This window comes from Adiantum capillus-veneris, chromosome 2, assembly GCF_014529385.1.
Source record: "Adiantum capillus-veneris isolate H3 chromosome 2, ASM1452938v2, whole genome shotgun sequence".
Lineage (NCBI taxonomy): Eukaryota > Viridiplantae > Streptophyta > Polypodiopsida > Polypodiales > Pteridaceae > Adiantum > Adiantum capillus-veneris.
The window spans coordinates 76,314,350-76,321,086 of NC_140932.1; the positions used below are offsets into that span (position 1 = coordinate 76,314,350).

The following is a 6,737-nucleotide window of genomic DNA, read 5'->3' on the forward strand; positions in this document are numbered from 1 at the left end:
GCAAGGGCAACAAGAATATGAGGAGGTGATTTTTGTTCGTTTAACAAGAGGGGAGGTTGGAGTTGCCTCTTCATTGGCGCCCAAGGTTAGGCCTCTCAAGCTCACTATCCAAAATCGTCAATCCAAGGTTGATGTCGTCCCTTCCACTATCTGCGAGAGGGATCAAATTTGGGCGACATCTCTGCTGGTTTCCTCTCCTTTCTTTCTGTTGCTTCTGCTTCTGATCCTACAACCTTGCGTTGCCCTCTCCTCTCTCTCTCTCTCTCTCTCTCTCTCTCTCTCTCTCTCTCTCTCTCTCTCTCTCTCTCTCTCTCTCTCTCTCTCTCTCTCTCTCTCTCTCTCTCTCTCTCTCTCTCTCTCTCTCTCTCTCTCTCTCTCTCTCTCTCTCTCTACGAGGAATAAACGATAGCTAAATTAAATCATGATAAAGATGCCCGTTACATAAACCACAAAAAAAAGCGCATTTGCTTCATTCTGCAGCCACCCCCGCACCTAAACATTATTACCGAACATGAAACATCATTGCAATCAAAACTCAACAGCTTAAGCATATGAGAGCTAATACTTGTAGTTGGCAACATGAAGCGATTCATGAGTGCCAACGCCCTTAGCAACATCTCCAGCATATTTGCCAAGTACAGCCTCAGAGTTCGCCTTGCATCGGGCAAGCAAAGAAGCTTGTGCTGTAGGAATGTTTTTCTTCTTTCCGGCCCAAGTCTTCAAAGTGCTGGTTTACATTAATGCTTTTCCAAATGAGAAAGAAAGTGTCCATGGCTTCTTGGTATCCAGCTCATTCATGGCATTCAAATTCAAACTTGATTCTTCCTCACTTTGACCGCCCGACAAGAACATGACACCAGGAACAGCCGGAGGAACCGTCCTTTGAAGTGCTTGTACTGTGTATTTGGCTATCTCCTGAGGGGTTGTCTTTGGAGCTTTAAAGCCACGAGTAACGATGTTTGGCTTCAACAAGATGCCCTCCAAGAGTACATGATGATCGCTCAAAGCCTTATAGACAGCAACGAGCACAATCTCTATCTCAACAATATTGGGGACTAGACCATTCTCTTGGCATATGATGGCATAGCGAACCAACCCATTTGCATTCTCAAGTACAGCAACAGGAGATGGATCACTTGGACCAATCTTGAGCACAGCTCTCCACTTTCCAAATCGGGCTCCACCATTGGGCAAGGCCGTCCAATCCCTAAGTGGTTGTCTCACCGTCAGTGCATGCCTGCAAGGTCGACAGTGCCCTTATCTACCTTGATGCCGAGGACTAATCCACCCTCTTTAAGTACCTCCACAAACGGCTTGCCACTCCCTGTTTTTTGATAGAGGGTTTCCTCGAAGAGAATGACACTAGTAAGGCATTGGAGGGCATGTGGGGCAGTAAAAAGAAGCTCCTGGAGAGCTTGCCTGTTTGACTCTACATCTCTCCACATGTATACTTTCCTTGCTCTCTCATCGATTGCCAAGATGCCCTGCGAGGTCGCAATGTACTTGGCAGCGGCAATAAGCTCCACTGTGGGAGATGGCAGCAGCTGAAGCGCAGGAGCAAGTGGAGGAGAAGCCGTGGGGGATGATGCAACACCTGTAGAAGCACAAGCCAATGTCGTCAGGTGGTAGGGTTTGTGACGCTCCTTGTGGGGGCAGGCGTGGTGGTGGTGCTACGGGCAGTGATGGCGCCGCTGCTGCTGCTGTTCAGCACATTGCTGGTGCCCGTGGACTTCCTGATGGCGCTGTACAAGGAAGGTTCCCTCATAGTCGGGGGGGGGGGGGGGGGGGGGGGGGGGAATAACAGTTGTTTTTGCAGTGTCGTGGGTGTACAAGTATGTACTGACGGGGAGACACCCTGACATTTCCCAGAAGCTGGACATCGCCCGATTCCGCATCTAGGACGTAGCTAATGGGATGCAATGCAAGGCGCGCGACTTGTCCGGCTTCGCCCTTCATCCATCCTCTCACGACAGTAGCGCTCGCGCCGAGGCTGCCCCCTGGCGCTTAACCTACCACAATTCTCTTTCTTAATATAATTTTTCTAGTATGGGAATAACCGAAAAGTCTCAAGGTCCCCCCCTTTATGTAAACCGGAATACTAGTAGAAATTTTCAATTTTCAAAATTTTTGAACTATTTTAGAGAGAGAGAGAGAGAGAGAGAGAGAGAGAGAGAGAGAGAGAGAGAGAGAGAGAGAGAGAGAGAGAGAGAGAGAGAGAGAGAGAGAGAGAGAGAGAGAGAGAGAGAGAGAGAGAGAGAGAGAGAGACCCTTGCGCTCTTTGAAAGAGTTGAGTTTTGAGTTTTTTTTTTTTTTTTTAGAGAGAGAGAGAGAGAGAGAGAAAGAGATCCACGCCGAAGAGGAAGCAGAAGTAGTTGCGGCATAAGCAGTCATGATGGTCAAGCATTGTAATGGTGGATGTAACAAGCATGAAAGAGGCACACCAACCCCATCAGGTGCGCTAGTTGTGGATGATGTATGCCCAAGGACAAGGCTGTCAAGCGATTTCTTGTAAGGACCATTGTTGGACCAGGTGCGCTAGCTGTGGATGATGTATGCCCAAGGACAAGGCTGTCAAGCGATTTCTTGTAAGGACCATTGTTGAACAAGCTGTTGTGCGTGATGTGCAGGATGCTTGCATTTATGATGGCTACGCACTTCCCAAGCTTTACGCCAAAATGCAGTATTGTGTTTCATGCGCCATTCACTCTCACATTGTCCATGTGAGATCCTACACAGCAAGAAGAGTTCGGGAGCACCACAGAGGTTTAGATGCAACGAGGATATGTAGAACCAGAATCAGCGTACCAATGTTCCTGTTGTTTGGAAGTAAATAGGTGTCCAATTAGTGCATAAGCTAGGAGAGGAAGAAGGCTCATGAATTTTGACTTCTATGATAGAATTCTTAAAAGACGCATGCTATGAGCATTGTCGTTGTGGTTGAAGCCATCAATTGGATGGATGTTGAGGGACGTTTGAGTCTTTTGGACATGCTTGTATCTGATGTTTTGGAAATGTCTTTCTAAGTTTTTTTCAAAAAAAAGAGAGGGAGAGAAGAGAGAGAGTCCGACTTGCTTCTGAGACTCTGAGAAAGCGGGACAATGAGAAGCCTTGCAAGTGAGCAAGAGACATGACACTAAGAATTCATTAAACTCGGCCGCTAAGAGTGAGTGATCGGTGCTTCTTTTTCCCAAAAACTTGTCAAACCTACATGTTAGAAACAATAGAGGTAAACTGACTAAATCTAAAGGTTTTTACACCAATTTACAAAAAACAATCAAATTTTGGAGGTTTTCTCACCTTTACCTATAATATTTAGAGGTAAATCTCAAAATTTGTAGGTGGGTTACACTAAACCTATGTTTTTTTCGAGCATTGTGAGTGACCTATAGAGGCGGCGCTGAGTCAGAGAGAGAGAGAGAGAGAGAGAGAGAGAGAGAGAGAGAGAGAGAGAGAGAGAGAGAGAGAGAGAGAGAGAGAGAGAGAGAGAGAGAGAGAGAGAGAGTAATTGGCTAGATTGGTTGAGAGCATGCACACCCCTGAGAGAGAGAGAGAGAGAGAGAGTAATTGGCTAGATTGGTTGAGAGCATGCACACCCCTTCCATGCAGAGCTCGTTGCCTAGTGGCGGAGTCAGACCCAGTTTTGTGGAACTCTAGAAGAAGGTGGAGGTAGGGACTTACGCGCTACTAGAAAGACTGGTTTTTGAGAAAAGATTCCTTGGCTGTGATCCCACAACTATGGAAGAAGAACCTCATTCTCTCTCTCTCTCTCTCTCTCTCTCTCTCTCTCTCTCTCTCTCTCTCTCTCTCTCTCTCTCTCTCTCTCTCACTCACACACACACACACACACACACACACACACATCCAAACTCTTCATCTTTGTTCTCGTCGAAAGATAGGGCCAAGGTGATTGTGAAGGCATTACATAAGAGGTGATCGTCAAGCGGTTGCATGCAAGTGGTGATTATCGTTCATATCGATAGTACCTTATGATCTTCATCACCTCTCCAGCCCTTGGCCGCAAAGTCCTTGTGATTGGGGCCTCCTCTTTTGTAACTCACCATGAAAACTAAAAGAGTCCGTAGTCCATGAAAACTATTCTTTTCATGTATGTGATGTGAAGGATATTTTCCTTTTCCTCTTGTTTCTCAAGTGTCATGATTATACGCTGCAAGATCTTTTTTGCAAGCTAGACAAAATGGAGTCACTCACCCAAAAAAAATAATCTCCAATTTCAATAAGGTACAACCTAGCACCAATACACATTGTTCATATTGGCTCCAACCTACCATTGTTTCTATTATGATTTAAGTTCTATGTATCTTGTGGGGTTTTGCTCTTTTTTATGATTGCTCGAAAAAAGGTTTCTGGGAGTTTGAAATTCCTCATCCTGCAGTCAACCATGGCTAGGCACATAACCATTTATGGACAACAATGTGGCAACAAGATTGTATTTATGTTTGACGACAGCATCTATGCACTTTCTTTATCTTTTGTGATGCAACATTATGAAATAATTAATGCATTCAATTTGCATCCATTGACTCTAATGGGAGAGCATGTGAAGATATAGGCTACTGGACTTGCTAGTGGTAAACAAATCTTCTTCCTCAATCATGGCCAATGTCGATTCTATAAGGTTTGCATTGCTATTCAAAGCACACAAGGCATTGGAACGAAGGACACACTAGTAATAGTCAGTTGGTCCCTCCAGAGTAGTTGGTAAACTACATGCAATGCCTTCACAAAGCAGCCTACACATGGTACTCAAGCAAGCAAAGGATATCATTCAAGTTCAAGAGCTACCTATGCATTATGATGGACATGTGACATTTGAATTACCATCTTTTGAACTATTTGTGCACGAAATTATGACAATTGCAACATGTGAATTTACCATGGAGAATAAGTTTGCACAAATAGAGTTTTGGAATATGCTCAGCAAGATGGTTCATAAGCAAGGATATGATTGTGTATCAATGTGTGTGTGAATACATTAAAGGAAGAGTATGGGTCTTTTGTTTGAGATTATTTTAATGTGTGTGAACACATTAAAGGAAGACTATGGCTCTTTTTTTTGAGACTATTTGAGATGCAACATGGTTACTTTGCTACACTATACTCTATAGAGTAACTACTGAGATCTTGATCTAATCTTTTTCATTGCTTATGCTCGCTCGGTTTCTTGTCCGCTCGGAAGTACTCGCTCAAGGATTGGGATTCCTCGTCAAGATGATACCACGATAAAATCATAACAAGGATCTTCAATAGAGCCATCGATGAGAATAGCTATAGTCTTGAGCAATACAAATGGAGCAAGTGTTAGATGCAATGCTCTACTAGATAAAGAAGAAAAGTGAAACATGGTTTCAGAGAACATCCAAAGCATACTCAAGATTACTCCATGCAAACAAGAAAGCAAAGCAATGTTAGGTATGGCTACAAGTCAAGAAGAAATAGATGCTACTCTTAGCATCCAGAAGCATGGCAAGCAGGTAAAGTTGTAGGTAAAGCCTTCAGAATACATGCTTATAGATGTCATCCTTGGACATCATTGCTTAGACCAACACAAGGCCTACAGGGAAGATACAATGCTATTACTCTCCTTTCCAAGAGGCAACAAGCAATACTTGTAGGTACTACTATTTTTGGATTCTCAGTTTCACATGTCACAAGAATCAACGACAAATCTTACAAAAAAGGTAAAGCTAAAGTGGAACAACAAATGACAAGCATAAAAGATGTGGCATCATATACCTCTACATCAAGGAACCCTCACGGATCAGGTTTTTCAAGAAAATCAAGCTTTATGAAATCCAAGTCAATTGCTAACCCAAACAAAACCTCTAGGGAGCCACCAACAAAAGAAAAGGTATATCATCCCAAGTACTCACTAAAGCACAAGAGATTCAAGCACGTGTTTGTTCTGAGCAGCCTAGTAAAAGTCAGTGATATAGTGAGGATTGAACATGGAAGGTCAACATAGAAAGACACACACATGGGATGGCTAGCATCACAATGCAGTTTAGAAGAGAAAGAGCACTATAGAGGTAATAGAAAGATATGGGTACCAAAACCAAAGATCAGAGCATATGAAGTGCAATCAAGATCCTCCCAAAGTAGAAGGACAAATGGGTATCCCTTTCGCCAACATTCTAGGATCCCTAAGAAGAGACAATACAAAAGGACAACATCAAATGCTACTAAATTCAACCACAACCTACAAAGTGATACAAAGGAAGCATGGACTCCAAAAATTCTTCTTCTTGCACAAAGGCTCTACATAGGCTATACAAAGATTTGGAAACTAGTTAACTACAATTGAAATAGAATTGCATGAAGATCTCAAGAGTTCAACAAGACATAGTGCCAGGAAAAGTCAGCAACAAAGAAGCTGCAAAGGCCATAATGAGATTTGGATTCCCAAGTCTTCCAATGCTCCGAGTCAAGGGTCAAATGTTGATAGTCAACAAAGGCCTACATCAACATCGAAGGTTACTTACAAAAGGCCTAGCTGGAAAATCAAACAGACAATGGAGTCTTCACAGTCAAGGAAGGACAACCCAACAAACAAAGCTCCATGTTTAAAGCCGATTAAATAGCTATGGAAAAATAAACTTTCGATGCAAACTTGGTCTTTAATTCACTCTTTGAGGATTCAAACTTACTTTTACCTGAAGAAATTTTTGTGGTAAGCTCAAGAATGTAAAAAGGAAATTCTCTAGAGTGCAAAAAACACT

General features: G+C 43.2%; 1 pseudogene; it reads right to left on the reverse strand.

The window, feature by feature from the left end:
* Positions 1 to 558: 558 nt before the first annotated feature.
* LOC147463007 (fructose-bisphosphate aldolase, cytoplasmic isozyme pseudogene) lies at positions 559 to 1,460 on the reverse strand (annotated as a pseudogene).
* Positions 1,461 to 6,737: the final 5,277 nt, after the last annotated feature.